At 38.7% G+C, this 19,683-nt stretch overlaps 1 long non-coding RNA gene across 1 annotated transcript in view; it reads right to left on the bottom strand.

Annotated features, from left to right (window-relative positions):
- LOC131993617 (uncharacterized) overlaps window positions 1-19,127 on the bottom strand; it is a 31,998-nt gene extending 12,871 nt beyond the window's left edge. Inside the window, exons 1-2 of the long non-coding RNA XR_009396331.1 lie at window positions 18,960-19,127; window positions 6,789-6,892 (exon numbers count right to left, since the gene is read on the bottom strand). This is a non-coding gene — a long non-coding RNA (uncharacterized LOC131993617). The remainder of the gene's footprint in view (window positions 1-6,788; window positions 6,893-18,959) is intronic.
- Window positions 19,128-19,683: the final 556 nt, after the last annotated feature.

Raw genomic sequence — 19,683 nt, 5'->3', positions numbered from 1 at the left:
GTATACATGTGATCTCCAATGCTTATATGCTCACATGTGTACAATATGTTAGGATAGGTCTGAGTGTGGTGTATGCCAATAGCGTAAAGAGTACAAAGCTAGCACCCTGGGGTGCAAACACAGAGCCTGATCAATAACCACTACACAGCCACAGGATGAAGATCTTAACCATTAACAATCAATTTCAATCTTCTCCCTCTAAGCCATCTATAAGCCACGTATATACCATCCAATATACTGTTTATATTGGCTCTCAGCCACTGATGTATGACCTTTTTACCACCTGTTTTCTTCGCTTTAAGCAGAAGACAACAGCATGGAAGGACCTGTGTGATGCTGCTGTATTATATCCGTATATATTTCTTTGAATTTTTGTCTGAACTGAAAGAAAGGAGACAAGAGGATCTTGTAGATTCAAGTGCAGGCTTCAGGAAAAGAGCCAAAGAATAAAGAGAAGGGAATTCTGTTGAGCTTCTGTTGAGGGGAAAGATGAGAGAAGGAATAGGACAGTGGGCAAGAAAAGTTGTACAAAAAAGCGAGAAAGGGCATGTGATGAGGATAAAATAAAAGCTGTTTTGTCTCATCTGGTCTGTGCAAAAAAACAGCACAAAAACAAAGAGAGCAACAACAAACACAGCCAATGATCTTAAGGGAGGGAAGATTGGACATGAAAGTAATCTCAGTGAAGCTTTATCTTATTGTGTTAGAGAGAGGATTCAACAAAGGAAGCAAGCCGTGGTCTCCTGACTCAAAGTAAAGGATGAGAGGATGTCGCCCGTGTGACTACACAGTAATCATCCCTAATTATTTTCTGCCAAAGCTCAAATCCCTGCAATCACACTGGGGCTCAGCTACACTTATCGCACTCTGCACTAATGGGAGCGGCTTGATTGAAAATGGAGGGTTATCATTCGGATTTATCACACGAGGGTGAATGTCCATATATATATACACACACACACACACACACACACACACACACACACAAACGTACACATGAAAACACACACACAGGAGTTTGCAAACTTCTGTGCACATTAATTGCAACATATAATTGTGCCTATAGATGCCCATAAAAGAAACAAGGAAATTAACATATGAAGGGTTAATTTGCAAAAGAAGAGATATCTGTATTTTAATTATTTTCTTTTTATTTTCATTTAATTTAATTTAATTTCTTTTTCTTTTTTTCTTTTCTATGCAAGCCAGGGAATATCACTTAAACTGGTGTTTGGTTGTTTTGATGAGATATTAAAAAAGAAATTCATTAATAATATTTTTTTATTAGTAGTAGTAATAGTATTGTATGCTCAGAGGATTGTGTTGGTTTATTCAGTGGCTTGAATAAAATTAAGAAAAACTTTTTTTGCTAGTGAAATCGTCACTTTGTCCCTTTTTATGGTGTCCATGACATTGCTAAAAATGTAAATTGCTGCTGAGTTCTTACAGACCATGTGGATGGTGCACAGCAGCGTTTACAGTGGCAGCACGTACACTAATACACACACTCAGGTTTAAATTACGTGCACCACAGGAGCAATCATTAGATTACACAACATGTGAAGTGACTCCACATGTTGTCTCCCTGGGAAAGCCTTTGTGCTGTGCACTACTACAGTAAAGCTTTCTGAGTCACAGTGAAACTGAAGTGGTTGTTAACATGAAGGTCAGTGAATCTTAGTCATGTGGTTGTGTGTGAACGCTGATAGATGTCCTTGGGGATGTGTCACATGTCAACAGCAGTAACATTTAATTGACTGTTTGCTTACCTTGTCTAGTGCAATTTCAGCATACGGTTGGGCACATGCTGTAACAGTCTTTTTATTTCTTCTGTATTTCTTCAAAAATTCTCATATGAAAGCTAATGGCCAGGGGAAAAAAGCTAGTTACCAGTGATGCTAGCTTGACAACTTTTTTTCTAGATTCTGTGGCTTTTCAGACCACATCAGAAAGCTATTGAACTTCAAAATACTTTTTTTTTCACATAAATAATGTTTTCAGACTCATGAATTAATTATAGTTGGTGTTTTTTCATTTTAAAAATCTAAAAGTCTACAAGACCTTTAAACTTTCATGCACAGTAGCTTAAGACTGCCTGGTAGAAGATAAAAGGCAAAGTGGAACACCTGACATGACTCTTGTTGTACTGTTCTGGAAATGGACATCAACAAGTTTTGCAAGTTTTGATTCTGGATTAATTGAGGAGCAGAACAGGACTTAGAAATAAAAACCTGACTTAAATACAAACCCAACTAAGGCCTGGCCTCTCTCTGCCACTGAGGTAAATACTATAGATGGTATTTCTTCTTGAGACATTATATGCTTCATGAACTGCAAGTATTGTTGTTGTAATATTGTAGCAGATGTAGATGAAAAAAGTACATCCAGAGGCAAAGACACATCGTAAATCCCATTACAGTCTCATTCAAACCAAAGCTTTTTCATTTACAGGTGCAATACGGGAGAAACTTTTTCTACTTCAGAACAGCTGCACATGAAGGTGACTCTATTATTCGATCATTTGGTGTGTCAGTGAATACATCACATAAGATTTGAATTGATTTTTACTGCGGTAAATATTGCAGGGTGTCGTGTCCCTGTTCTTATAGTGTGGGTTTTATGTCATAGGAGAGTTTGACTTGAATGTGATTGCACCTGCAGACTGTAATGTGAGGGGAAACATCAATATTTCAACCTTCTTCATGCAAAGTGCATGACTCGGTAGCTTTACTGTTTTTCCCATGCTGCAGGTTTCTGACTTGGTTTCATCCAGAAGGAAGCAGCACAACAAGTCCTGTTGTATAAAAAGACTATAGGAGAATAAACTCTTCTGCAGCTTTTTCCCCATCCACTCCTGTTGTGTCTGAATAACTAATCATCTCAGGAACTTGAGCTAAATTTAAATGGTTATCCTATAAGGCTGGAACATGTTCTAAAAACATCTACAAGAGATGTTAACCGAATATAGCGTAAAATATGCAACTCATCAGCTGAACTGACGGACTGTGTTTCTCTCTTCTCTCTCACCGCAGCTCTTAGTTAACGTAGCCTGACAAGACCTCCTCCCACAGCATTTACTCTGCGTTGGACTCACTCGAAGCACATGAAAGTTTAAAATAGAGTGCTGTTAGTAACGGAGAAAGAGCTAGAAACTGCTGCAGCTTACTTTTTCCAAGAGCAGAAAATTATGTAAAGCTGTATTTTTGCATGCTAAGTGCTTTCAACTCAAGGGGCTGACATCTACTTTCCATTTAGGGAAAAAGGGGAAAAAAACATTTAAAAAAAAACATTTCATCAAAAAGAATCCTTTTGATTTGCTCACATGATACAAATCTGAGCTCAACGATTCTTTAATGTGTCAAATAACACTACAAATCTTTCTGAACCTTCTTGAACGTGTCCTCTAGCAGAATGATTGATCCTTTTATCATTGGAGGCTTAAGCTTTTGTCTCTGGTGACCTATCTGCTTCACGTCTTTGTACATACAGCATGTAAGCCTTGCAGGCAAGCTCATGGTTTGAATACAGATTACACTGTTCAATAACACAGTTTGCCTCAAGTGCATCAAGTCGACATCTATCACATTGTGTTTTCTCAACACATGCAAAGACTGAATGAATCAGATTCAGTCTGTCATCACTTGCAACAGTATCTCATGAGAATACCAGATAGAGGCATGAACTTCAGACTGGAGGGACAAAAATTAGACAAAAAGAAAGGCAGAAATGAAAATGAGAGAGAAAGATGACAAGGCAAACTGAAGGATGCCATGAGGCATCTTCTACACCAATCTCAGTGGTAGATAGCTAATTAATCTCTCAGCAGGAGCGAAACGTCAAAATAGCGAAGCACAGGCCCAAGACAGCATCAGGCAGGAAGAGGAGGAGGGAAAACATAAACAGGGGAAAAAAGAGGGAAACTACAGAATATAATGAGGGGGAAAAACCATTGCATGACAAACAATGACAGAGATCACAGCATGTTCTTTTAGTGCATGTAACCTGTCAAGACTGCAGATTGTTGATGATGACTTGAAGGATGCTGAACCTTGCACAAGTTGTATTTTGAAGCATCAGTCAACTGTAAATCATATTGTCAAATCAACTGTTTCACATGTTAAAATGTATCAGCTACAAGTTGTTGTGATGAGGAGAGTACAGCTCAAACAATAATTATCCAGAGATCTATCCATCCTGAATTAAAACTGGCTATACTCAAAACACGTTTCCACATCAATATAAATAAAAGATAAGAAAGATTTCACTTTGTATGGCAATCTGTGCATTTTAGAATTGATTTTAACCATCACTTTCAAAGCCTGAATGGGACTGGCCACTGAGTATATTTATGATAATGTGTTATCCCATATTTGCTTTAAGTGTGGCCCATCAGGCAACAACATTGTATTTTCTAACCTAATATTCATTGGAATGAGTAAAGAATACATTTGATTTAATATTGGAACATCATTATATTTTCAGAAAGTTTAGAAAGTTAATTTCTCCTTAATCATACCAGACTATTTTATTTCAAGAAACATAATGGCTGACAGAAATGCCAATGTCTTGTTTTTCCACGGGTAGAAAAAAAAAATCTGTTTTTGTTATATTATTTGTGAATTTCTGAAGAAACAATACAGTTATATTTCGTAAGATATTAGACAAACAATTTACGGGGATAAGTTGGTAAGTAACTCCATCGATGTTGTCGCCTTTATTTAAGTGCAATATAATATTGCTGGAGTAGTCTTTTAATTGCCTCCAGTTAATATATTGTGCTGCCAGAGAGTGAAATAGTTGATCAGTGCTGACTATAAATTACTGGTTCATTGCACTTTGCTGATAAAACTAAGGGTGAGAAATTAAAGATTAATAAATTATAGCGGCAGATATTAAAAAACTGGGTATTTTGCCAACCTGGAACTGGAACCATAACCATAAAATCCTGAAGTTTTACAAAGGTAGAATTTATTGCTAGACTATTATGTTTTGCAGTTGTTCACGCTGTTGTTTTAAATACTATAATAACCACAATACAGAACAGGAAGGATAAAAATAGAACGAGAAAATGTGGAAATCTTACTTTCGCTCAGCACTTGTCTTGTCATCTTATGAAGTATGTGTATGATTTCAGCTTCTTTTCTAGCCCAGTCTTGTTCTCTGTCCCTCATACACTCTGCTCCGTCCTTCATCCTCACACACACATGAACACACACCCCGACATACATGCAGTCACGGGAGCATGAAGAGACATCCATCTCATGGGAGATTGTGTAAAGGCAGGTAGGCAACAAACAGAGAATTTAAAATCTATTTCTTTTGAGGATAACAGTGTCTCTCTCTCTCTCTCTCTCTCTCTCTCTCTCTCTCTCTCTCTCTCTCTATCTATCTCACACACACACACAAACACACACAGCGGTGTCATCCCAGACAAATACATCAAGCCTTCCTGCTGTGACTGGGAAAAAAACACCCAGGTAGATCTTCTATTGCGTTGCTGACTGGTCCCCAGATAGTCTTTGTTGACACTGTATACTCTGAGGAAATCGTTGGTATACTTGATGAATATCACACACTCAAACAGACACGCACACATGTCTGCACACACACAGATTAGCCCCACTGAGATAGTGAAATCAAACATTAAAGAAGGGGCCCCTGGTAGTAGATAGATAATAATAGAACACAGACAGAGTGAAACACACACAAACAAGTATTGTATATAAGTAGAGAGCTATACAGAAAACACGCAGGTCTATTCATTTTAATGCCGTACATTTATATGCAAAGAGATTTGCACTTTGATCACAGGAGAAACATTGACAAATTGCCTCTTGTAGGCAAATAGTGCAATTGCATTTTTCTAATTACCCAAGGCTATCAGTGTAGATTGTGATACATGTATAATGCACACAGGCAAGCACAAGCACAAACACACTCTTGTCAGCTGCTAAAGCGAGCAGGCTATCACTCTGGCCTATCAGCTGTAATAGGTTTTCACAAACACCATCAGAAACAAGCACACACACACACACACACACACACACACAGTCACACCTGAGGGGATTCATTCTGCTTTTGCTATTTTTGGCTGTGAATGAATCCCATCTTTCATAACTTGTATTATTCAAACAAAATCCCAAAACCTTCTTATTGAGAGAGCACCGGAGAATGCCACCGGGCGCTGGGATATGCAAATGCTCTCTCTTCAGAGTCTTCCCTCCGCACACACACACGAACACACACACACACACACACACACACACACACACAGCATCAGAGCCATAGGCAGAGCTGTCCACATGACAAACGAGGCTCTGGACTCAGGGCTTTTCAAAAAGGTCTGCAGCCAGACTACAGAGAGGGAAACCCCGTCATTGCCTTCGCCTCCTACACCTGCCTCTCCCCCAACACACAAACACACATTTTCTCTCTTTCACTGCAAAATCACCAGGATAAATTGCCTTCACATTATATTACCTGGCTACCACGTGTATAATTGATCATTGTAAGTGTGTGTGCCAAGTTGCAAGCTTTCCAGGGTGGACTAGTGAACTATAACAAGGTTCTGGAATACAAGATTTCCAAAATTCTGTTTCTAGAATAACTGCAGACTTCTTTCCTTTCATCATAATCAACATAAAACTATCAAACCATGTCAATATGTGCAGTTTTCATTCACTATTTGTAGTAACGCATTATAATTTGTAGATAACCCATTGAGCCAGGAAAGGTTATGTCATTCGTTCAATATATTAGCTATTTAAAATGACACACAAAGGTCTTACCTAGAATTTTTTGTGTCCATGTTGTCCGTCTCGACCTCCATCCTCATCATCAGAATCATTCTTCTGAAGGACGTGATTTGAAAACTCTCCCAGGCACAAAAGACCTAAAAGAACATTCATACAATTCGTCAGTATTTGTATCGACATGACTGTTGTTTTTAGTCTAATTTAATAAAAATGTGTGAAACTAAAATGTATCAGAATGATATGTTTCTTCCTTGGCTGTTCAGTTTTATTGAAGACTCTACAACATGATTATTTTTCTGTCTGGCAGGGAGAAAAAAGGACTGTAAGGATATTCTCCAATAAAAAAAGTAGTTGTCAGACTACAAATCAAATGTGACATATCTAATTGAGCTTCTCACTGACATGGTCTTATATAACACATGTAGTTCTTCTCATTACAGTAATGAGGCCTCGGCTGTTGGCTGCAAAACTAACTCCAACATGTAGAGGATTACAAACGGATGTCTTTCCAATGTTAAGAATGAATGGACCTGACAGGACTCAGAGCAGTTCTCCTTCTTCTTTGTCCAACCTAAATGTAACATTATTAGACTCCGCTTCATGTTCTATTGTTTTCTAACATGAGCCTGTTTCACTGAGGACAGAGCTGCAGGGCTTTGCATTAAACGGAAAGCTTAAATGTCAGATTACTAGATTGACTTCTGTAAAATTCATCACTGGATTTCTGGAACGAGAATGGCAATGGGTGTTAATGGCCTAGAAATGTCACTCATGCACAGTCTATCCACGCACAGCTTTCTGCAGGGCCAAGGAAATATGGCTGGGTAGAGATGAGGACCGCTGCTTTGAGTGGAAACTATAAACACAAAGATTGCATCTTAGCTTCTGTTGCTGTGCTTATCTGCCTCAAGTGTCTGAGGGGGAATGAAGGGGAGAAATGTCAACAATATTTGTATGCATGACAGTTTTTTTTCTTTGTGTGTGCGTGTAGTGGAATCTGCTTCGGGGTAATTTACAGTGATTGCACACAGTTGTCACTGTACTGTTTTTGCTCTTAATTAGCATTCTATGTGCATATTTTCTGCCCTTTACTGCAGCAGTTTTACTCCTACATATAGTAGTTCTGCAGCTTAAAATGATGGTAATTATTGATTCATCTGCAGATTATGTTGTACAAGGTGACCTCTTCAAATTGCTTGTCTGAATGCAAGTCCAAAAGGAAAAAAAAGCTTTTCAGTTCATTGTCATGTGAAACTAAGGAAATCTATACATTCATATTTGAGAAGCTTGTACCAGTTCATTTTTTAACATTTTTGCATGTTCAAGTTAAAGTGGCTGAATTCAGATATCAATTGCCTGCACATGGCTCTCAACATGGCGGTGCCATGAATAGGTCAATACTACCCATAAAAACCCATATGACCATTTGTCAAAATTATCTGTATGAGCATTAAATAAATAAAGTCATTTTGATTTGATTTGATTCTTGATTTTGATTTCACGGTTCGCAGTTCAGAGCAGAGTGAAGCGTTCAAAAAATAGCACACATGTCATTTTACATGCATGTACGGTTCACGGTTGTAGAAAAGGCTGCAGTTTCATTGACTTTAGGCTACAAAACCATTGATATAGGATTAGGGCAAAAAACTTCCTGGTAAGGAGTTTTAAAAGACTGTTTAAACAGTACATAAATGTACGCAAATGCTGGAAGTGAAGTAGTAATGACGACGAGGGTGACGTGATTACCAGAAGTGACATAATTACATAAAAACTTGAAATACAAAATGTGAGCCATGGATGTTCAGTGATGTTTAAATCACATCGTTTAAACTTTTGTTTTCAAATGGGACACAAACCTTGTTCTCCTGGGTGAAAGTCAGAGGTCTGTGTGAATTCCGCCATTTAAACTCCCCATCACCGTCAACCATTACTACTACATCTGCTAGAGGGCTACGGAGGAAAGTCTCATATTTTGCTGCCTGTACAAACGACCTCTATGGTCATTTTTGAGTGGTGACCAGTCTCGCAGATTGTGCTGTACAATGCTTGTTATATCTGAATGACAGTCCAAAAGAAATTTTAATTTAAGTTTATTATCATATAGAAACCTATACATTCACATTGAGAAGCTTGTAACAGTTGATTTTGGACATTTTTGCTTAAAATCAAAGTGGCTGAATTCAGACCGTATCGATGCTTGCACATGGCTCTCAACATGTTGGTGGCTGAGGTAGCAGCTATGCTAATGATGCTAAAGCCTGGAACAGTCCTAAAACAGCAACAGTGGGGGCAGAGCTAACAGTGTAACCTGAGAGGGCCGTTATGCTTCTTTGACAATGCTGTGAAGCTTTTTCCAAAAGGTTACCATTCAACTTTATAGACAATCTCTTACAGTCTCCTTCATGGAGCTTACAATACAGGATAATGTGTTATTGTTTGCTTTTCTGTCAACGATATCACAGAGACAAATGAAAAAGAAATGTGGTGGAACGACTGCATCTGTTGTTACAGCACACTGATTGTTTTCAAAGATATATTTTTTTAATTGTTTGTTTCTTTAATTGAACATTTCTACCTGAATATTAAACACAAAGATGGTATTTGTGAACAAACTTTGCAGAGACACTTGTGTATGTTGCAGCTACTGTCACCAGGGCTGTCCTATTTCCCTCCGGAGAGTTCAACATTTGCTTGTTATCCATAATAGTGCAGCATATCCAAGGAATGTGTCTGTGCTGTGTCTTTCCTCTCACACAGTATCAGCACATTTAATGTAGGACATATTACGAGTGCAGATCTTTCCATATAATTGTGTTGTTTTAAATGAAACTGAAAAGAGTGCCTCCCTGTATGCACAAACCAAAGCACAACACCTACAAAAGTTCACTTCACATTCTATCTTTACATGTTTTTACACCATTTGGACTGTTTTTGACGCATTTCCAGGATAATTTTTTTAACAAAGGCAAGCGTCTATTTCAGTATCCTCCAAACCGGTTCATAACTCATGCATGCACTCCAATCTTGATCCTTCCCACAACACACACTCACAGAGCACCTCTCCCTTCTCTTTATTAAATATCCATGAAGGTGTTGAAAAATGCCTTCAAATCAAAACTCCAAATAGGTCGTGTTTTCTTTCTGCATACTTTTTTGATTGCACATGACAGCAATTTCTCAAACAAGAGGAAGAGCTCCCATGGTTCGGTTTGTTTGTATGTGAGAGAGTGAGGGAGCTGAAGAGATCGAGGCACAAGAATAAAATAGAATAAAAAAGAACAAACCATATTGCACAATACATTATACATTTTGTTAGTCTTGAATAATTTTGTGTGCATTTTTGGGTCAGTGTTTCTCTTTCTGTTTATGTTTGCTTGCTTGGACAATGTGCATGATCCTTTGACATTGATCGCCCCACCGTTTCACATAAAGACACACGCACAGCAGTGCTACAGTGTTCTGAAAGGAAGGGTGGAACAAAAGATGAAAAGGCAAATAGAGAGAATGAGGAATCAGTGAGCCAGGAGAGAGAAAAGAGAGTCTAGATGACAATGGACTTTCAGAGCAGAACGCCAACTGTGACTCATACATTTTTTGGCAGAATTTAAACCAAAGAGAATACGAGGAGAAAGAGAAAGAGAAAGGGAGTCATGTTTACATGAGCAAAAAAGGTCAGGAGTTAAGGATAGAATGATGGAGTATATAGTCACAACTTGATGGGATGTGTCACAAAAGTATCTTTGACCTTTTGTAAATATGCATTATTTAACCCTACATTAAACATAACCACTCATCTCAAAATTACAACACAAACAAGAGCAAGTCTCCCCCAACTTCCCGCGTCATTATTATTATATTCTCACAGTGGGATACAGTCCAGTCAGTCCATCTACATGTGAGTTGAAAAACAACTCCAGATCAATGCATCCTCCTTCACTAAAAGCCAAATATTTCATCAATCCCTTCCACCGTCAAGACTTCATCATATTAGGGTTACCACCCTGTGAAGTAAAAGTCACAAAAAGCTCCATCAATACAATCTGCATTTGCCTGGGTTCATTTGTAATGCACAATCAATAAACACAATAATATTAATATTCTCATCATTCTTCTTTCAATTAGCTAGTCTGCTCTGATTGAAAGTCTGTCCTTGTCCTCTATAGGATTTTGATTCAGAAAGATTACACTGAACAAAGGCCACATCAGCATAATGGATTAAATATAAACAGCACTGCACTCCCACACACACTCAGACACACACACACACACAGAGACACACACACATACACACATAAGTCTGCTCATATCACTTTTGGGGATGTTAAATTGCTTTACAATAATATCTTGCAACTTATGTTTAATAGGTTTCTCCCCAAATAGAAGCTTATCCTTATAAATAACAACGCACAAATATACTTATTAATAGTGTAATTAGTCTTATCTCTAGAGTTTAACTGGTTATGAATATGACTCAATTTAATATAATGACAATATAATGACAATGGTTATTTCTATAGTTATAGTTATTCTGAATGCTTTTCGCCAGGTACGATTCCCTGTGACATCAGAAGGACAACTTACAGCACGCAGACCAGAAGAGCCTCTGTTTACATTTTGCCAAAGTTTCACAGCAAGTAGTATGTTAGCCAGTTAAATGGAGGCAAGAGGAGATTTTGCTTGTTGACAATCTATCAATCTACAATCAAATCTATTAGTTATAGGCTTACATGTAGCCAATGTGTATGAAAGATGCTAGAATAAAGTTTACTTTGTTTCATCATCTTACAAAGACTCAAATAGACACATTACCTCATTGCTATGTATCCTGTAAACAGCTGTGTCTAAAAAAGAAAAATAGCATCATTACGACACATGAACGTGTTGCTCACTACTGCTTTTGTCTACAAGGGCTGTCAACATCAACACAAAAGAAAAGTTCCTTTTAGCTGCTTTAAAGTGACCTAAAATAAAAAAAATATATAGCAAGCCCTTTCCTGCCAATATGGCAGTGTTTTGATTGAGAGATTTCAGCTTTATAAAGACGAAAGCTTTTTGATATTAGGCTGCACTGTCCCTTTAAAGATGAGACAAAAGACACTGTAGATTTACTGCAGCCGGAAGCTAAATGAAATAAAAGGAGACACACATTACTTATTTGCTTCTTATTCACAGCAGTAAAGCAGCAACCAGCTAGCTCTGATCACACTTCTCCCATTAAGACTCATTAATCTGCCAACCCATAAAATACACCTTGTCTTTTGTGCATAAAACACACCTGCGACAGATCTTCCCCTCCAGCCTCATGCACTTTTAACGCCACATACTGTGACACAGCCACACAAACTCTGCCTCCTGATGGTGTGTGTGCATGTGTCTGTGTGGTGTTATGGACACCTGAGGACCTCTTTCAGCCCATTAAGCCAGATTTACACCTCCTTCTACGCTTACTGTCCTCGGGGCATCCTGCTGTCCATTTTTTCCTTCTCATCTCATCTCATGTCTTCCCTCATTGATGCTTTACTCCTCCCATCTGCCCTCGTAATCTGTTCTCTCCTTTCTCCTCTATACTGAAAGCCTTTATGAGTAATTTTCCTTCAGATATTATTTATTATGTTACTGCCCAGATGTTATTATGGGAGGCAAACTACACCCTTCACAGTGGAAAAAAAAGAGGTGGTAAAGAAAAAGAAAAAAACAATCACCTTTGTCCAGATGGAGTCACGCTGGATCAAGTATGCTAATGGACCACATGCTGGTCCCCTGGCAAGGCTGAACAGCTTTCACCTTCATTTTCATTCCATCTCTCTTTCTCTGTCGCTCTCTTGCCGACTTCATGCATTAAACACAGAATTTAACCTCCACCTACAGACGGCAATCTCTTTCTCTACCTGGCAAGCTCTCACCCACATGCAGGTCCACCCATGCACTCTTTCTCTCACATGATTCCAGCTACAACAGGCACTTCAAAGAGTCCGCGAGGCAGCAGTTGGAGGAGCTTACTTCACTTTTTTTTTTTCAACTTTAAAAATATGCATGACATAAACCACGGGCACATAAGTAGCAGTTGTCTACCCTCTCAAGATTAGCTTTGGTGGTGTTGGTTTCATTTGCAAATGAAATTACTTTCATAAATAAAGAGCTGTAGGTGTGTAGTCATAGCAACGTAACACTTTGCTGAGAGAGGATACTTTTTGTTTATCTGGCACCGATGTTTCTCTCCCCATTTTGCTCAGAAAGTGTTATTGCATATGACTCAATTTTATTGGTATATTTAGATTCAATCTGTCTCTTTGTTGTGAGCGGCAACTGTAGCTTAACATGTTCTGCATTTACAGGATGTATGAACAAAGACGTGTCAAACTCTGCTAAATGATGTGACAGATTTACTGTTAACTACCTAGACTGCTTAGTTATTGGACTCTAGCCTTATAAGAACATCTTTAAGTGCAACAGCTTGTGCTGTGAATGTAGATGCGTGTAGGTGGGTTCCTTATTAAAGGCCACAACCAGAGCAATAAAAAGGGTGGCTGCAATTGAAAGCTCCTTTAATACCACCTGGAATGTGTGACTATGTTGACACAGAAATTGATGAAGGTTGTAATTGAACCAAACCCTCCATCTGCGTGCGACACTGAAGACTTAATTTGCCTTTTAATTGCAATCAATAAAGCATCATACGAGCCTGTCTTCAAGCCAAAGTGTCCATGATTATTCTGCGGTTACACAGTTAATGGAAGTCATCACCCACAAAAGGATACAGTCATAAAGTCAACATGAGTGATCTACATTTATACTCGTGGTGTCGTTCACGGTGGTACTCGGATTGTGTTTATATCCCTTCTCAGATGCATAAACGTAGAGGAATCTAGGTGGTTTAAGCACTTTTTATAATTTATGCAAAATATATTCAAAGCCAGACATTGTTCAAAGGGAGGAGGATGTCTCATGAAAAGCATTTAGCCTCTAAATCATTTACATAAAATCATGAGACTGTGCTTATCAGCAGACAGAGGAGGCAAATCCTATAATCACCCTGCTAAGTGTAAAGTAAGCACAGTGATCAGGGAAGCTGAGATGTGTACTGAACAAAACAAAAGTGCTGATCGACCACATCTTGCAATATTAATTTTTTACCTACTTCGTAGCAAGTGGTAAACATAACGATGACATAATATCACCTCACAAAGTTGACAATCAGCGTTGCAAGTAACAGGTTACAGGTTCTGTATGCAGTAATGCAATGTGCTACTGTTTCTAAATACAGTATTTATCAAACAATTTGCATCGAGCAACATTTCCAAAATGATCTGGAAAACTTGTTTGACTCATTTGCAAATGCATATTAGTCTGGAACCTCTCAGTTAACTCTTGATTACCAAGAGAGGTTATCAGCAAGTGCAGACCAAATTGCTTGAATAGACCTACAACCAATCAGAGCAATCGAACTTGACTCCTAACCAATCGGAGCAAACAATGCGTGTGACGTAGCATTGAGTGACACATGCAAGTGTGTTTTGGCCATTTTCAAGAAGGGAAAGCATTGGTCTGTTCACAAAGTTTCTCAAATTACAGCTAAACAGTCACAAAAATGTGTTTGTGTAAACTTTGGAGGCAAGAAAAAGGCAACGCAGTAGAAGAATCCTAATTTATATTTGAGCAGAGCTGCCTTGTTTGACAGTTTGATAGCCCTGGATGTCAATTATTTTATCAAAACTGCCTTATACTTTGTATTTATTGTATACAAATTGTATATTTATTTTAGTTCTTTTTTTATTTATTTTTTTATTTTATTGTACCTCCTACTTTTTACTCTTGGAATATTTCCGCACTGGAGTCTATGTAACGAAAGTAAAGTACTCCAATAAAGTACTTCTCACTCTGATTAAATGAGAGAAATGGTTGTGATTGGCCAGGTGGTGTCACTTCAGGTGGAAATCTGTCTGAACCAGTGACCAGATGCATCTGCAAATGAAATCTGCAGATGGAAATGGTTTCCAGTGTTTTTATTTCATATCTGCAAAACAAGCTGAAAATAAGTACATAATGAATGATTAACCTGTGTAGATAATCTGATATATGGATATCTTTAGAGCCACGTCATGTTTTTCTTTTTTTATTAATCACATGAAATGAGCCCTTGCTGACTCAGAGGCTACCCATGGGATTGAGATGAAAGGGATTGGAAGATATAAAATGTTTGTTTGTGAAAAAGGCACCATAATGGACGTCATGTCGGACCATGAGATGAACAGATGCTACATCTCTTCTATTTTTTTCTTCGAGATGCTTTCTTTGGCACAAAGTCAAAGTCGAAGTCAGTCATTTGTGAATCACATTGTGTGACTCAGTGGTTTTGCAAACAGAAGCACATGAGCCATTTTGTTCTGTTGGCCATCTGCACCTCCATCAAGCTGAATAAACCCCAATGATACCCCCTGGCAGAGGGAGGACAGGCAGCAGGTGCAGTGTGACGCCCAGCTCTGGTGATCACTTCATGTAGGCCGGCAGAGTGGCCGATAGGGGTGAGAGACTCCCAGGATCGAGCCCCATGTCAGCCCTGCTGAAACAGCCCCGAGCAAGACACAGATAATGAAGAATGATATAATTATCTTGTCACAAAGTTCCACAATATGTGTCCTTCTATCTGACTTCAGGGACATAGCAGTCCAAACATATTAAATGCCTCATGCAAAATAATAACATCAGCAGAAAAGTTTAGAGTTTGGGTGAAAATAAAATATGGAAGTGTTATATAACATCAAAGCAGGATAAGAACTTAGCATTGGAGCATGCTAAGTGGACACATATGCTCCAGTGGAGATGGAGGCCGCTGTGGGACAGATGTTACTGTACCTCACATGTTCACATCAAAGTGTGACTCTGTGTGTGTGCATGTGAATTCTCCAGAGTAAATGATGATGAAATCTCCTCTGCTTCATTAAAAGTGGGATCCCCAGAGCACCTGTGTAGACATGTTGGATGGGCCATTAAGCATCAAGACACACAAACAGGGTGCAGTAGCAATGCCTCTTTCAATCGCAGTTGAAGGCCAGTATAGTGTGTCAAGGTGTCAGCAGCCTGATCACATTTGAAAAACTAGAAATTCTAATTGCATTATGGTAAATGTAGGACTTTGTATTTTTGAAGTCTGACCAATATGAGGGTCACGGTGTCTCTGCCTCTCCTCCATTGATTTTAGATTTTGACCAATTATTTTTTTTAACCCTTGATGTGAGCTGTAATATGACTGGAATGGAATATTAAATAGCTGTAAAAAAAATAAATAAATAGATGATATTTAAGAAAGGTCAAAAGTCAGCTTCCCTGTGCCGTCATAATATTCTGCAAAAACATTTTCTAACCATTATTCAATGCCAACAGAAGGTGACAGACTTTGAAGCATTGTCTACTGTCATAGCTAATTATATAAACATATTCAGTTTACATTAGGGGGCGCTGAAATATATTCATTTTACTTTCATGTCTGTGGATGCATACAACCAAAAGCTGCTTTTAGGTCAATTTGTAGTTGTTTTGTGTTTCTTTGGGGTCATTTTAAGTCTCTTTCTGGTTGGTATGTATGACTTTGATTTACATTTTGGAGGTGAAGGTCAGGTGGACCCCTGGGCCTATATGTCCTATAGATCTGTTCAGTAATTAATCTATGCTAAGAAACTGCATGAACGTTGTGCTCTTTACACTACAAAATAAAATCTCAGTGTCTCATTAAGAAAATAAAGTAACCAGTGTCTCTTGTTGTTCCTCTTCCTCGTACTGAATCTCTGTCCTATGGCACATCTGCACACAGGTTTGGTGAAACCAGTGGTAATTAAGTCATTAAGAGGAATAGCACTACCTTATTCATCACTGTTAAGTTGCCTTCCAAATGACTGGGGACATTTAACTGGGCTATTAACTGTTAATTGACTGCTAATTGTCATTAAAGTCACTGCCAAAATAAAAGTCTGGACTGATGGTCCATGACGACAACTCAGTAGATTTTCCTCTACATCCTTCAGCCTGCTGTTTTGGAGTCAATCTTTCAGTTCACCTACTTTTTGTAAATGCATTTCTATATTATGAGTCCATTAGTGAGAGGCATTCACAGGCCGGGGGGGGGGCAGATAAGAGGATGTACAGTCAGTCAGTCAGCAGCAACACACACCAGGCTTTCAGTGGTCATTTACAGGAGATTTGTGGCTTCTCCACCTGACCAAGCCAACCCCTCACACCCTCTGCCGCCCTGCTTTCACCTTCCACAAGGACTGAAGGAGATTAAGTGTCTCAGTGGAACACCACGCCAAATTAAACATCTTCTCTCTATCTGTATCACTTTCCTCTGCCTTTCTCCCAGACTCCTTGAGGTCTTTTTTCCCTCCTCTCAGAGTCTGGCCACTGATTGCTTTTTCTCTCCTCCACAAATCCCCTCCTTCAGCACGAAACTGGCCTTGTTTTGGTTGGCTGCTACAGGTTACAGGTCCACAACAGTTTGGTTTTAACAGCTAGGGAAAAAAGCTGTGGGATTTAACCTCTCAGATAAAACAGTTAACCCTGGGAATTCTGCGAAAACATGTTTGCAGTAGTTTACTTTTAATTTGCTTTTAGTTTTGTTTTGTTCTATTTTCTGCTCTGTGATAAAACACAAAGGTGACGGGATGAAAACACAAAATTCTGACAGACTGTGGTGAACAAGTCCAATTAAAGAACCAAGGCAATAAAAAACCTTACTGTCTTGGCTCTCTGTCAATGTCCCCACATACACAGTTTGACCAATATAAGAAGCCAGCATCTCTGCAAGGAATAATTGACCACCTCCTACTGTGAGATATCATCACATTTATCCACAGACAGATCAATGCAAAGCCATTTATCAAACTGATCGTGTGTGTGTGTGTGTGTGTGTGTGTGTGTGTGTGTGTGTGTATGAGCGCATTTAAGTGTGAACTGGTCCAATAACATAAACTCTAAATCCCCATCTGTCCACCCACAGCAGTCCTGTGCTCTTGTGTAAGATGATCGATCACTAGGGACTCCTGGTAAGATTTTAATTCCAAGGGAGATCTGAACGATCGATAAGCATCCGGTCGAGGAGGAGGAGAAGGATGAAGATGATCTTAACAAAGTGTCATAAAAACCATCCGACGCCTACCTGGTTAGACAGCCTGTGCTACACATACTGACGTTCTGTTGAGTAGAAGAGCTGAAGGATGATTCCTTTACATGTAGTTTGTATTACACCACCTTTTCATCCAAAACCTTACACTGCTTTTTAAACATTTTACTGCCAAATTTAGACAAAACCAGTACTTTGCCTGAAGGAAACCAAATCGTACGTTTATTTAACGAACATTGTCCATTATAGGAATGGATCATTTAAATTAAAGTGGCTGGAGCTAAATTTGGAAAAAGCCAATTGTTCTCGGGTTGGAGCTATTGTAGCTGATGGTAAATAGCCTATTGTTTTTCTCTTCACTAATACAAAATGGAGAAAATTAGCAAGCCGTGCTGAGCAGATAATCATGACACCAAACCATCTGAGAAGTAATGTGATGCAGGATTTTAGATTCAACAGCACAGAAAGAAAAATATGGAGAAAGGTAAGGCTGTGTTCTGAGGGTGTAGCATGCAGCTGCCTCACAGTACAATAGCTTCTAGGTACATTTCCCTCCACCTGCTGTTATGCACATCTTCAACACTGTCAGTTTGAAAAAGTCTTTGAAAAGCACTTCTATGAGAGCAAAACATGACAAACTGCAAAGTGAATAAATTATCATATACATGAAGCGTGTGTTTCTCCCTGTGGGGACATTGACCTTTGCTGCAACATGCATGCTACAAAGGATGTGTATTTTATTTCTCAGAGCATTTCAACAACTCACTGATGGCAGTTTGCAGTCTTTGGGTGACAACGAAGAGCAAAGGAAAAGAATCAGGCAACAATAGCCGTGTTACTATTAAAGTGGGAGTGAATTTGAAGCGAAATTTTGATATGCTGCATTAAAGAAAATGCTAATTCCGGACGTTCCCATCTACTGGTTTAGAGCAAATAAACAAAGCTACATAGACATACTTTAGTCAGAAGATGGCAGTGCAATGTATTGCTGAAGGCTAATCCATCAGTAAACAGTAGAAGAAGTAGATATTGCACATAAGAGAAAAAGACAACAACAAAAAAGAGGTTACTTATCAGTAAACTTTGGTTACCCTTGAGAGAAAATGGAGAGAAGTCTTCAGGAATTGGATTTAATTGGGAAACTTACAATTTTTCTTTCATATCAGCTCGTCTTGACCTGCAGTGCAGAAACAGCTGATCAGTCATGAGTTAAATGTTTGTTATGTCAGAACACACACGAAAAGTGTTTCTATCTCCCATTTAGAGCATTAACTATTTAAAAAAGAAAAGATAAAAAACACCTCAGGTGAGTGTAAAAAGAAGATATTTAAACAATAAAACACACCAGGGTTGGTGGAGTTGATGTACAAAGAGCTATTTCAACCCCTACAACAACTGTGATGCATTGGGTAATGTGGGCACAGGGCAGATTAATTTTCCTTTAGCAGCATTTAATTACTGAGGTAAATCCCAAAGCACCAAACACCAGCACTCCCTTCCTCTGCTGCATCCCCTTCGCCTCGATATCTCAACTATTCAAGTTCGTTCCACTGTTGCTCACTGTCCCAAAAGAAATTTTCTTTCATATGAGGATAAGAAGTCCACTCAGTTTTGTTGAGAGGAATCTCAGTGTGATCACATCTTCAATCACACAGATTTTATAAATGGAGGTTACTAGTGGTCTCGACCCACAGAGAGGAAGGTAATTCTGTGAGATGGATAACATATGGAGACTTTTATATTATCCCACTCTCATTCCCTGTCACAACAACAGCAGCTTACTATCTACATGATGTTACTGTCATCAAATCTTGA

The sequence above is a fragment of the Centropristis striata genome, chromosome 20 (assembly GCF_030273125.1).
Source record: "Centropristis striata isolate RG_2023a ecotype Rhode Island chromosome 20, C.striata_1.0, whole genome shotgun sequence".
NCBI lineage: Eukaryota > Metazoa > Chordata > Actinopteri > Perciformes > Serranidae > Centropristis > Centropristis striata.
This window is presented reverse-complemented; position numbering and strand designations above follow the sequence as displayed.